Source organism: Wyeomyia smithii, chromosome 2 (assembly GCF_029784165.1).
Source record: "Wyeomyia smithii strain HCP4-BCI-WySm-NY-G18 chromosome 2, ASM2978416v1, whole genome shotgun sequence".
Taxonomy (NCBI): Eukaryota; Metazoa; Arthropoda; class Insecta; order Diptera; family Culicidae; genus Wyeomyia; species Wyeomyia smithii.
In genome coordinates this window covers 167,124,662-167,138,083 of record NC_073695.1, presented here as the reverse complement: position 1 = coordinate 167,138,083, position 13,422 = coordinate 167,124,662, and the positions used below count along the sequence as shown (strand labels likewise).

Here is a 13,422-nt window from a genome sequence, read left to right as displayed (position 1 = left end):
TTGTAAGATGGTGACTTCCGGTGTCTGGAAAACAGCCGAAAATGACCAAATAACACCCAATACGAGTGTTTCTTTAACCAGAATGACGCTCAGAGGCCAAAAACTGTCCCCTAATGCCATTTTGAAATTCAAGATGGCGACATCCGGTTTCTGAAAAACAGCGGCGAATGATCAAATACCATCCAATATGGGTATTTACGGAATTGTTATGATGCACTGAGGCCACAAATCGACCTATCAACCTCAGACAACATTTTGAATTGTAAGATGGCGACTTCCGGTGTCTGGAAAACAGCCGAAAATGACCAAAAACCACCCAATATGGGTGTTTCTTCAACCAAATTGACGCTCAGAGGCCAAAAATTGTCTCTAATGCCATTTCATTATGAAATTCAAGATGGCGACTTCCGGTTTCTGAAAAACAGCGGCAAATGACCAAATACCACCCAATATGGGTATTTCCGGGATTGTTATGATGCGCTGAAGCCACAAATCGACCTATCAACCTCAGACAACATTTTGAATTGTAAGATGGCGACTTCTGATGTCTGGAAAACAGCCGAAAATGACCAAATACCACCCAATATGAGTGTTTCTTCAACCAGATTGACGCTCAGAAGCCCAAAATTGCCTCCTAATGCCATTTCATTTTGAAATTCAAGATGGCCTCTTCCGGTTTCTGAAAAACAGCGGCAAATGACCAAAAACCACCCAATGTGGGTTTTTCCGGGATTGTTATGATGCACTGAAGCCACAAATCGACCTTAGACAACATTTTGATTTATAAGATGGCGACTTCCGGTGTCTGGAAAACAGCCAAAAATGACAAAATACCACCCAATATGAGGGTTTTTTTTTAACCAGAATGACGCTCAGGGATCAGAAATTGTCTACAAATGCCATTTTAAAATCCAAGATGGCGACTTACGGTTCTTACGGCCTGAAGTGACCAAATACCACCCAATATGTGTATCACCGGATCCAGAATGATGCAAGGAGCTAAAAATTGACCTCAGACACCAGTTTGAGTTGTAAAATGGCAACTTCTGGGAAACAGCCGAAAATAACCGAATACTACTAAATATGGATATTTCCGTAATCGAAATGATGTATAGAAGCCAAGCTTTGACCCTGGACACCATTTTGAAATCGAAGATGACCACTTTCAGTTTCTAAAAAACAACGAAAATAACTGAAATGCATTCAATATATTTCCGGAATAGAGGTGATGTACTAAAGCCAAAAGTCGAGGATGTTGTCATTCCGATAAAACCAATCATTTCAAATGATATAAACAAATCGCAAGGAATCAATGAATTTTAAATGTTTAAAATTATTCAATTGTTTGTTTGTTTGTTCATTGCCAGTAGCGTAAAGGAACTCCTTTTTAAATTGCTACCTTTGATGTCGTACAGGATCACATACAATGTCAACTTATTAATATCTACTTAAACATACACATCTTATTGACTATTGATTTTTCATATAATAATAAAACTTCTAATCATTCATATACTATCATCGATTCCAAAACTCTAGGCAGCCCCTCTTAAAAACTACTTCTGAGGTTGAACGTTTGATTGCAATAGGTAATGTATTCCAATTGACTACACCTCGAACGAACAGTGAGTTAGAGTAACAGGTTGTGTTGTTTGGTGGAACTATTAGATTTTGAAGACGTCGTCCTTGCAGCGGCAGTAATTTCTGGAACAATAATTGAGGAGAACGTGTTGAGAGCAGCTTGCGTAGGAACATGCATGAGCGGTAAGCGTAGAAGGTGGTCAAAGGACATCCGATCAATCTCTTTTGCAGGTGTGTCACGTGAGCGTAGCGGTTCAGGCCATATACGAAACGTGCACAACAATTTAAGGCGATACGTAGTCTTTCCATGTCGCTGGAACGTGCGTTGATCAAAAGTGAGTCACCGAACATAAAGTGCGGCAGTATAAGAGCCTTAAAAAGCTTCAGACGTGTATTATTGGAGCAAATGAGGCGCAGCAGTAAAGCGAGCGAAGGCTAGCGTATATTTTACCGCATTGCTGACTGATCAGGCTGTCCCATTGAAGATCAGATTGAAAAATGAAGCTGAGATTTTTGGCACTATCCACCCATTCTATTGTCTGTCTGTCCAGTTTGACTGGTGGCAACGGGTTAGGTGGAGCAGTTCTACGTCTTCCCTTGATTAATAGTGCCTTACTTTTGGAAGGATTGACGAACAGTTGATTGCGCTGTGACCACTCAGCAATTCTTTCAAGATCGGCGTTGATCATCCTGATAAGATCTTGTATGGGTATTCCAGAGTGGCTAATATACAGCTGAACGTCGTCGGCATACAGCTGTATCGAGCAGTACTTTAGGACGATTGGTGAATCATTCACATGACAGCAGAATAGTAAAGGTCCAAGTTCAGAGCCTTGCGGAACGCCGGAAGTAGTATTGGTTTCATCAGACTGTCGATCGCCGCAGAATACAATTTGGGTTCGTTTTTCCAGATACGATTTCAGCAGGGAAACAGCAGAGTTAGCAAAATTGAATTGTGTTTTAAGTTTAGAGCAGAGCTTACGGTGGGATATGGTATCAAATGCCTTTGAGAAATCCAAGAGTAACAGTACAGCAGTGCCTTTCTTATCAATGTTTGCAGCTAAATCATCGTACACTCGAAGCGCTGCAGTTTGAATACTCTGTCCTTTGCGGAAACCGGCTTGGTATTCAGTGAGCAGGTTTTGCTCTGCAATGTAGGACAACATCTGTTGCTCGAGCAGTTTTTCGAGGGCCTTCGGTAAAGCGCACAAGATACTAATTGGCCTGAGATTCGACAAAGAATTCAGATGGGGAATTTTGATGTTGCTATAACTCTATTGATTGAACACTAAAATAGGCGAGACGAAGTTTGCCGGGTCAGCTAGTCTAAACATATAAAAATGCAGCTCTGTTTGTCTGTCTGCCTGTCTGATCCATATAGGCTAAACCGATCAGCGTGAAATTTTGTATATAGAGGTTTCAAGGGTCGAGAAAGGTGACCAAGATAGTTCTAGACCCCTCTTTATTCTGAAAGGGAGAGGTCCCATACAAATGAAACACAAATTTATGCACATCTCGAAAACTAACCAAGCAAATGGAACCAAATTTTGGCATGTGAATGTTTTAAGGAGTATCAAATATCTTAATATTGGTTTGGCATCCTTCCCTTTTCTGGAAGAGAGGGGTTCCATACAAGTGAAACACTAATTTATGCACATCCCGAGAACTAACCAAGTAAATGAAACCAAATTTGGCAGGTGGATGTTTTTAGGGATAACAAATATTTCCAGAATGGTATGACACCCCTCCCTTTTCTATAAGGGAGGGGTCCCATGCAAATGAAACACAAATTTCGCACAGCTCCAGACCCAATCAAGCAAATACAATCAAATTTAGCAGGTGAATGTTTTTAGCTGTAACAAACATGTCCATAATATTTCGAAACCCTGCCTTCTTCTGGCATGTCTCCAAATATTATTTTGAAATCCAAGATGGCGACTTCCGGTTTCTGAAAAACAGCGGCAAATAACCAAATACTACTAAATATGCGTATTTCCGGAGTTGTTATGATGCACTGAAGTAACAAATCGACCTCAGACAACATTTTGAATTGTAAGATGGCAACTTTCGGTTTGCCAAAAATGGACGATTTCCATCCAATATGAGTATCTCTGCAATGATGCACAAAAGCTAAAAATCGATCACAGACACCATTTTGAATTCATCTTCCTTCGACTTCCGGTGGCTGGCAAATAGCCGACCAAATACCATTCGATATGAATGTTTCCAGAGCCAGATCCTGGAGGTCAGAAATTAATTTCACATGCCATCTTGAAGTTCAAGATGACGACTTTCGGTTTTTGAAAAACAGCCTAGAGTGACCAAATACCACCTAATATGAGTATCTTCGGAACCAGAATGATGCAAGGAACTGAAAATTGACCTCAGTCAGACACCATTATGAATTGTTTGGTTTCTAAAAAACGGCCAAAATGGCCGATTTCCATATAATATACGTATTTTCGGAACCAAAATGATACACAGGAGCTAGATTTGAACACAGACACCATTTTGAATTGTAAAATGGCAACTCCTGGGAAACCGCTGAAAATAACCGAATACTACTACATATGGATATGTCCGTAATCGAAATGATGTATAGAAGCCAAGCTTTGACCCTGGACACCATTTTGAATTCGAAGATGACCACTTTCAGTTTCTGGAAAACAACGAAAAAACTGAAATGCACCCAATATATTTCTGGAATAGAGGTGATGTACAAAAGCCAAAAGTCGAGGATGTTGTCATCCCGATAAAACCTATCATTTCAAACGATGTAAACAAATCGCAATGAATCAATGAATTTGAAATGTTTGACATTATAAATTTGAGCACTAAAATAGGCGAGACAAAGTTTGCCGGGTCCGCTAGTAACAAATAAAATCAGTGCCCAAAATATGGAAAATTAACCAAAACTGCAAGTGTATTTATTATTTTCTCCATGACTGTACTGCCGGTACCCGCATAACTGTCCCATACTGATTTTGGTCACTTTTGAGTTATCTTCGGGAATCGACTTAATTGTTATCATATTTCTGGAAAAAATTAAAATTGATACCTTTGTATGGAAAAACATGAAAAAAATACCAAGTTGTTTTTGTCCCATATTGAAAGTACCCGCATTACGGTCCCACTGCAAAGTGGTACAAACTGCAAACATATAATTTTGCTCCAGATTAGTGTATATCGGGTTATTCTAGGCATATAGAAGTATGTCATTTAATTAACTAGACTAATGTTGTTTTTCTGTAGTACAATCTACGTTGCCAATGATTCTGCCGGTTGCTGGTTGACTTTATATGTGATGGGACAAAATAAGCGAGTACTTTTGAAATGTACCCGCATATTTTGTTCCATTTTGTCTTTTTTTCAAGTTATATAACGTAAAACCAATTCCATCCATGTTTTTTTGTTCTCAACGATAAACTTGTGGTGCCATGAAACTGTTATGGTCACTGGTTTTGGATGTAATTGCTGGAAATCCGAAAATTCACGGATAATATTAAATCGCCGTTTTCTCAACATGTTGTTTTTCATTATGGGACAGTTATACGGGTACCGGCAGGTAGGTACTGTTCGAAAAATCGAACACCTGGTCCATAATGGGTTATTAACCAGTGAAGTAACCTTAGCTAATGTTTCAAATGCGCGAAAATATTTTGTTAAGCTGTCACGTGTTAAAAAAAAGTTATCTGAAAAAATAGTAATGTTCTTTTTTGTCAGTTGTTTTTTCACTGCTTTTAACCAATTTTTGACCTCAAATAAGAAAACAATCTCTATGCATAATTCGAACAAAAAAAATATATATTTTTTTTACAATTCGAATAAAAAATGTTATCAATTTAGTATAGACAATGTAAACAATGGATTACAACTATATTTTTTGAAATAAAGAAAAATCATCGTTTTTACTACAAAAACTGCTCTCGTTTTACGAGCACTAGAAGAACACATTTACTCTAGTTTGAATATTGTATATAAACAAACTGTATTTGTTTTGCAAAATGACACTAAAATGTTTATTATACATAATCATAATATAGCGCAAACGTAAAGCTCTGTCACTGGCAGGTGGATTTGGAGTTTCGTCCGATGCGCGCTGATGCTTTCGCGCACGTGAAGAAAATAGTTATGATGAAACTGAGCTTTTTCTCGGCATGCTGTACCAGTAACTTTCAACAAGCAGGTAATTACTGTTCGTAATTGAATAAAAAATACATTACTTTCTATCCCAAACGCAAATTATTTTAGCAAAATGATCATCACATCACGCTTTTACGTTAAAACATTATTAGACTTTTTAGATTTGAAAATAGATTAAATGAGTATAATAAAAAAAATTGTTGCAATCGAAAAATGTTTTGTTTAGTAAAATCCTAATATTTATTAGGTACCTAATGTTGTAAAAATTTTGCCAAACGATATTTTTTATAATATTTGTGTTCGAGATTAAGTGAAAATGCGACGACATCGTATAAATTAGATTTTACTGATATAAAGAAATAGAGAATAGAACACTATACGTCTAGGTGTTGTTAGTCTGTGCACGTTATTTGCTTGAAAACAAAAAGAATTGCTTGAAAAGCACGAAGATACATACAATTTATATTTTCTACTAACAAAAAATTTTAGGGTATCTTTTATTCCCGTTCTACGAATGCTCACAGCTTCTTTGTCTTTTCGCTAGAAAGTAAATATCGCAATAATTTTAATATATTCAACCTAGCGAAAAAAATTAAAACCAATCTGTTAATATCTACAATTAAAATTTTATACAATAATTTATCTTGATTATTCTGTCATACAAAACCATCAAAATGGTACCTATTCTATTTTTGGACCAAATTCAAAGCCCTGAATATTCATTAATTTTTCTTCTGATCAAGCTTCGAAACGGTCAGCATATTCATTTGACCTCGCTTCCTTGGCGAGCGTCACAATCAGTGTTGCCACATTTTCATCTGTACTGCAAGGGTAAAAATCTTTTTCATCTGTACTTTTTTCGAAAAACTATACCAAAATCTGTTTGTTTTTCGAAAATTTGTACCTGTAAAATTTGTGTCGCATAGAAGGCTTACTTTTTTAACTTTAAAAAGTTTCAGAAGTTGCAAGTTATTTATTCAGTTGATGATGTTAATACATATTTTTATTGAATTTGAAATTTGTTTTCAACTGTTCCGAGAAGGGAAGCAGGACAACAGTAACGTTTGCATCAAAACACGGGTTGGCCCTTCGCATCGTGCTTTACAGAAATGTTTGGTTTTGTTTTGTTTTCCGAATGATGCACCTCAAATGATTTCAAGTGCACTTGAAAAAAATTGAAACAAAGAGCCTGCATCTATGCTTACACAAATATTTTAAAGCAACAACAAACAAGAATATCATTGCTCTACCAGTTGAAGAACAAAATGTTTTTGAAAGTTATCGAATAGTTTTAAGTCAAAATTGTATCTCCCCTCCTCTCACCTTAAATCCTTACTAGCTCGTAGTCGACCGCGAGAATTAAAAAAAAGTGCCTCGCTCTTTTCCCTGCTAACGTAGAAATAATACGAATTGTATTTGGCTCAGTGAAACAAAAAATGTATCGTGCCGTGTCAAATAAATCATTTAAACTAACTAACGATAAAGTTGTCCGGATCCACTGATAAAATATTCAAATAAGACTGCTATAAAATTTTATTTTGTTTGTATGAACACATCGAATTTCACTTAATTTTATTCTATTGAGCATGTACAACCTATCACAAATTCAATTAATTTGGGTAATGGAATAATGAATGAAGTTCAATCATATTCAGTTTTGTGCATAGAAATAGCAGTCCAAGATTTAGTGCACAAGGTGGGCATTATTTCAATCAAAGAAATAGTTATCGGTTTCCGTTATACTCTACTAAATTTTTTTTTGGAAATAAATATTGAAATTCAGTCCGCAAATATATATTTCGACTGTGACGTACAGTCTTCCTCAGTGCTTATGTGGACTGGTAAAGAGCAAAGCGTAAATCCTGTTTTTTTATTTGTAGTAGGTAAAAATGAAAATTTAGCACCCTTAATTGGAGTTAGGTAGGGAATTATGCGGTCGATTGTTTACCGTACCATGTCTGGGGTTTTTGGGAAGCAGATTGAATAGCCATGAGGGGTGATTACCTGCGTCTTTATTGAGAAGCGTGCATGAGTGTTGTTTATAAATTTCTAAACTTTCAGCTACGTCTAATTTCCATAAATTATTAACGGGGCGGAGGAGGTGAATGTTATCCGAAGTTAGTGGATGTTCCTCGTTAAAAATATGTTCAGCCACTTTTGATTTGAAATGGTGTGGTGGGGCATTTGTTGAAACTTTACTTGCTTTGGTCACTTCTGCGAAATGTTCTTTGAAACGTATCCCTAGGTTACGTTTAGTTTGTCCAATCTAAACCATGTCACAGTGACTGCATGCAATTTTATAAATTCCAGCTTTGTTCAGGGTATCAATAGGGTCTTTGGTAGACCCTAATTTTGTTTTGAGTTGGGTATTTCTACTAGTGTAGACAATATCCATCCCAAATTTCCTAAATTTTGAACGAAGTGGGCGTGTCAAGTTAACGTCATATTCAACGGCTACCCTTTTCAGATCTTCTGTTATTGGGGTGAGTGTTGTAAAAGATTTCCGAATTTGAGCACGCTTCTTTTTATCAACAATGGCTTGAATGATACTTTCATTGTAGCCATTAAGTTTAGCAATTTCGAAAATATATTCCAGTTCCTTTTGCTTGGCTACTTCACTTAGAGGTAAAGTTTCCATGCGGTGGATCATATGATGGAAGGATGCCATTTTATGCTGGAAGGGATGGTTTGAAGTGTTAGGTATTACCCGTTTTGTATTCGTGGGTTTCCGATAAATTTCAAATTCCTAGTCCGTAGACTTTCTGACTACAACGACGTCCAAGAAAGGGAGTCTGTTGTTAAGTTCTTTTTCAATTGTGAAGTTTATATTTTTATGGGTATTATTAAGGGATATGAAAAAAGTTTCAAGATCCGCCCTTTTCAAAATACAAAAAATATCATCCACATACCTCCACCATCGAATCGGTAAGATGTTCCTCTTCTCTAATGTACTTTCTATATTTGCCATGAAGAGCTCACATAGAAAGGGAGAAAGAGGATTCCCCATTGGTGCCCCTTTAGTCTGTTTGTAAAATTTACCACGAAATGTGAAGTAGTTTTCTTTCATGCAACTTTCTTTTTCCAAGTATTATCAAAATATTGGGAAAGAAGCCAGTCCTCTAAAAGGTTTAAGGTTTCATTCACTGGAACGCTAGGAGATAAGGCCGTAACGTCAAATGAAACCATTATCTCATCAGATTGGATGTTACCCGAGGATCTTAAATTTTCAACGAAATCTCCGGTGCTCTTTACTGATCGACTTGGAAATTTATTTACATTGGACAAACTAAACGTAACCTAGGGATACGTTTCAAAGAACATTTCGCAGAAGTGACCAAAGCAAGTAAAGTTTCAACAAATGCCCCACCACACCATTTCAAATCAAAAGTGGCTGAACATATTTTTAACGAGGAACATCCACTAACTTCGGATAACATTCACCTCCTCCGCCCCGTTAATAATTTATGGAAATTAGACGTAGCTGAAAGTTTAGAAATTTATAAACAACACTCATGCACGCTTCTCAATAAAGACGCAGGTAATCACCCCTCATGGCTATTCAATCTGCTTCCCAAAAACCCCAGACATGGTACGGTAAACAATCGACCGCATAATTCCCTACCTAACTCCAATTAAGGGTGCTAAATTTTCATTTTTACCTACTACAAATAAAAAACAGGATTTACGCTTTGCTCTTTACCAGTCCACCCACATAAGCACTGAGGAAGACTGTACGTCACAGTCGAAATATATATTTGCGGACTGAATTTCAATATTTATTTCCAAAAAATTTAGTAGAGTATAACGGAAACCGATAACTATTTCTTTGATTGATCTCAATCACTCTGCTAAGACGCTCGTTATAGATTTTCTAGATTTGGGCATTATTTGTAAATATGGAAATTTATCCTAATATAACGTTATGAAAACATTGATTGGTTAGTGCATTTTACGTACCATATTCACTACTGTGGAGACACGCAATATTTTCAAGTTAATAGCACATATGCAAGAGTACTAAGATTTTGGATTAAGTAAATTTCCTTGTAATATTAGCTCAATAACATTGAATATTAAACCGGCCACATGGTAAACAATAACATACTCCAGGATGAACAAAAAGCTTTGACACACTATCAGGATATTAAATTGGAACTTATATATAACAATAAGTTGAACTGTTTACGCCACTACTACTCAAAATAATCATTTAGTTTATTTATTTTCGCCACTATTATTTAAAATAATCAATTTTCATTATAAACCCATGTTGACTTCTACCCAGAGCTGCCAGATTTTATTTTGAAAAATCTGTATGCACCCGTAAAAAAATCTGTATTTTTCTGTGCTCGGGGTTGGGGTTACTGGGCTTTGAATCTGGCTACTTAAGATTTTTTACGACATAAAAAGATTTCGTGTTTTTGGAAAACAACAACAATAACAGACGTACAAGCGGTGAACCTCACCTGTGGATTGCCTTATGCGGAGCGGCTATTTTGACGGGAAACGCAATCGGATAACTGAAAACTGATGTTTGCATGAAATGTTTGTGAGACAGAGCTACCAATTCGAACATTTTGTGAAACATCACACTTTCAAACCGAAATTAAAAAAAAAGTCGATTGCTGAAATTCTGTATGAATCTGTATTAAAAATCAAAATTCTGTATGAATTTTGAATTCTGTATCATTTCCGTATCGTGGTAAAAAAATCTGTATAATACAGGAAATCTATATACTTGGCAGCCCTGCTTCTACCGATCGTAAAATTACACTGTAAATAAAAATCACGTCGAAGTAAAGTGATTTGCTGTTGAATTCGCACTACTCACCTAACATTTGAGAGTTGAATGGAAATCTTTCGAAATATATTAATGCAAAGAACGATGAAATCAACAGCAAATCACTTTATTTTCTGTTGTTATGTTCATCTTTGTTAATATGCTTATGTTTGAGATACGGAATGTCGGTCAATTGGATAATTATATAAATTCACAATAAATTCAAGAGACTTATTTTTATTTGAGATTTTTCATTTTTATTTTATTTTAGATTTTTAATTTAATAATAAGATAATCCTACAGATGATCCTTGTCACTGTATCGATGCAATCGCTTTCAGGATCTGTAAAAGAGTCGTTTTATTGTTATTTTAATTCAAAAGATTCAATAAAACTTACGCTCAAATAAATTTTTGATCTCTGGCTCTGGCTGTTCACCATCGTCACTATTTTTGTTTCGCCTCATGGTTTTGACGTTTGTCAATTGGAATTGCAGCTGTAATTCAATTGATTTAAACAGTGGTGATAATACAAGAGATATTTATTATAATACGATTGTGATTTCCATTAACCAGTTTTCAACGCAAGATCATTTCATTGGAAAGTGGTAATGATCGAGAAATCAACACTAAATCACTTCAACTTGCAGTTCGATGTGACGAATTGAGTCAAGTGCAAAAACACTTGAAGTAATCGTGACATTTTTTCTAAGTGTAGAACTGAACAACTGACAGAGATGCCAGGTGTTTTTAAAAAACTGACGTTTTGCCTATGTACAGTATATGAGAGAACTGTCATTTAAGGCATTTCGAGCAGTTTTTTATTCTTCGTTTGAAAATCGAAAAAAAAACGATAAACTTTTTTTATAAAATCACGTTTTGCTCAGGAAATTACACTCTTTCAGCTGATATATAAAAATCAGGAAACCGTTTGAAACTTTAGGACCCAATTCGAAAAAAATTCGCTCACGCAGGCGAAAGTCTGCAAAAATCTGCACACATTTTGAGAAAGTCTGCGGAAACTATTGAAAGTCTGCAAATATCTGCGAATCAATAAAAATCTGCACACGGACTCTAAAAATCTGCGTTTTGCAGACAAATCTCCACATCTGGTTTTCCTGCAACTGACTGAGTTGCAGAGATGCCAGATGTTTTTGAAAAATGTCTACAACTGCTCGAAAAACCGGAAAATCTGCTTGAAAAAAATGTGCGTGATTTGAAAAAACTTCGCTTGCGCAGGCAAAAGTCTGCGAAAATCTGCACACATTTTGAGAAAGTCTGCGTAAATATAACGAGACTCTGACAAAAATCTGCAGAAACTATTAGGAATCTGCAAATATCGGCGAACCAATAAAAACCTGCACACGGACTCTAAAAATCTGCGTTTTGCAGACAAATCTGCACATCTGGTTTCCCTGCTGAGTTGAAAAAAAGTACACTGAAAGAAATCGACACGACATTATAAAGTGTTTTGCACTTGAATTCGCCCTACTGATCAAAACATATAGAATTCATATGCGAAACACTTTAGAATTGTTTATCGTGCAACACCTAATTTTCAAAAGGAAAACACTTTCAATTCGCGTGTTATGACACATAGGCATAAAGTGTTTGGATTTTTAATCTCAAATGAAAGCTAAGCAGGTAATTACTGTTCGTAATTGAATAAAAAATACATTACTTTCTATCCCAAACGCAAATTATTTTAGCAAAATGATCATCACATCACGCTTTTACGTTAAAACATTATTAGACTTTTTAGATTTGAAAATAGATTAAATGAGTATAATAAAAAAATTGTTGCAATCGAAAAATGTTTTGTTTAGTAAAATCCTAATATTTATTAGGTACCTAATGTTGTAAAAATTTTGCCAAACGATATTTTTTATAATATTTGTGTTCGAGATTAAGTGAAAATGCGACGACATCGTATAAATTAGATTTTACTGATATAAAGAAATAGAGAATAGAACACTATACGTCTAGGTGTTGTTAGTCTGTGCACGTTATTTGCTTGAAAACAAAAAGAATTGCTTGAAAAGCACGAAGATACATACAATTTATATTTTCTACTAACAAAAAATTTTAGGGTATCTTTTATTCCCGTTCTACGAATGCTCACAGCTTCTTTGTCTTTTCGCTAGAAAGTAAATATCGCAATAATTTTAATATATTCAACCTAGCGAAAATCATTAAAACCAATCTGTTAATATCTACAATTAAAATTTTATACAATAATTTATCTTGATTATTCTGTCATACAAAACCATCAAAATGGTACCTATTCTATTTTTGGACCAAATTCAAAGCCCTGAATATTCATTAATTTTTCTTCTGATCAAGCTTCGAAACGGTCAGCATATTCATTTGACCTCGCTTCCTTGGCGAGCGTCACAATCAGTGTTGCCACATTTTCATCTGTACTGCAAGGGTAAAAATCTTTTTCATCTGTACTTTTTCCGAAAAACTATACCAAAATCTGTTTGTTTTTCGAAAATTTGTACCTGTAAAATTTGTGTCGCATGGAAGGCTTACTTTTTTAACTTTAAAAAGTTTCAGAAGTTGCAAGTTATTTATTCAGTTGATGATGTTAATACATATTTTTATTGAATTTGAAATTTGTTTTCAACTGTTCCGAGAAGGGAAGCAGGACAACAGTAACGTTTGCATCAAAACACGGGTTGGCCCTTCGCATCGTGCTTTACAGAAATGTTTGGTTTTGTTTTGTTTTCCGAATGATGCACCTCAAATGATTTCAAGTGCACTTGAAAAAAATTGAAACAAAGAGCCTGCATCTATGCTTACACAAATATTTTAAAGCAACAACAAACAAGAATATCATTGCTCTACCAGTTGAAGAACAAAATGTTTTTGAAAGTTATCGAATAGTTTTAAGTCAAAATTGTATCTCCCCTCCTCC

General features: G+C 35.5%; 1 protein-coding gene across 1 annotated transcript in view; it reads right to left on the bottom strand.

Moving 5' to 3' along the window:
• The window catches only part of LOC129724200 (nardilysin), a 123,601-nt gene extending 113,570 nt beyond the window's left edge, over positions 1 to 10,031 (bottom strand). Inside the window, exon 1 of the mRNA XM_055678895.1 lies at positions 9,682 to 10,031. The gene's annotated coding sequence lies outside the window, so the exon portion shown is untranslated. The remainder of the gene's footprint in view (positions 1 to 9,681) is intronic.
• Between the last annotated feature and the right edge of the window lie 3,391 nt (positions 10,032 to 13,422).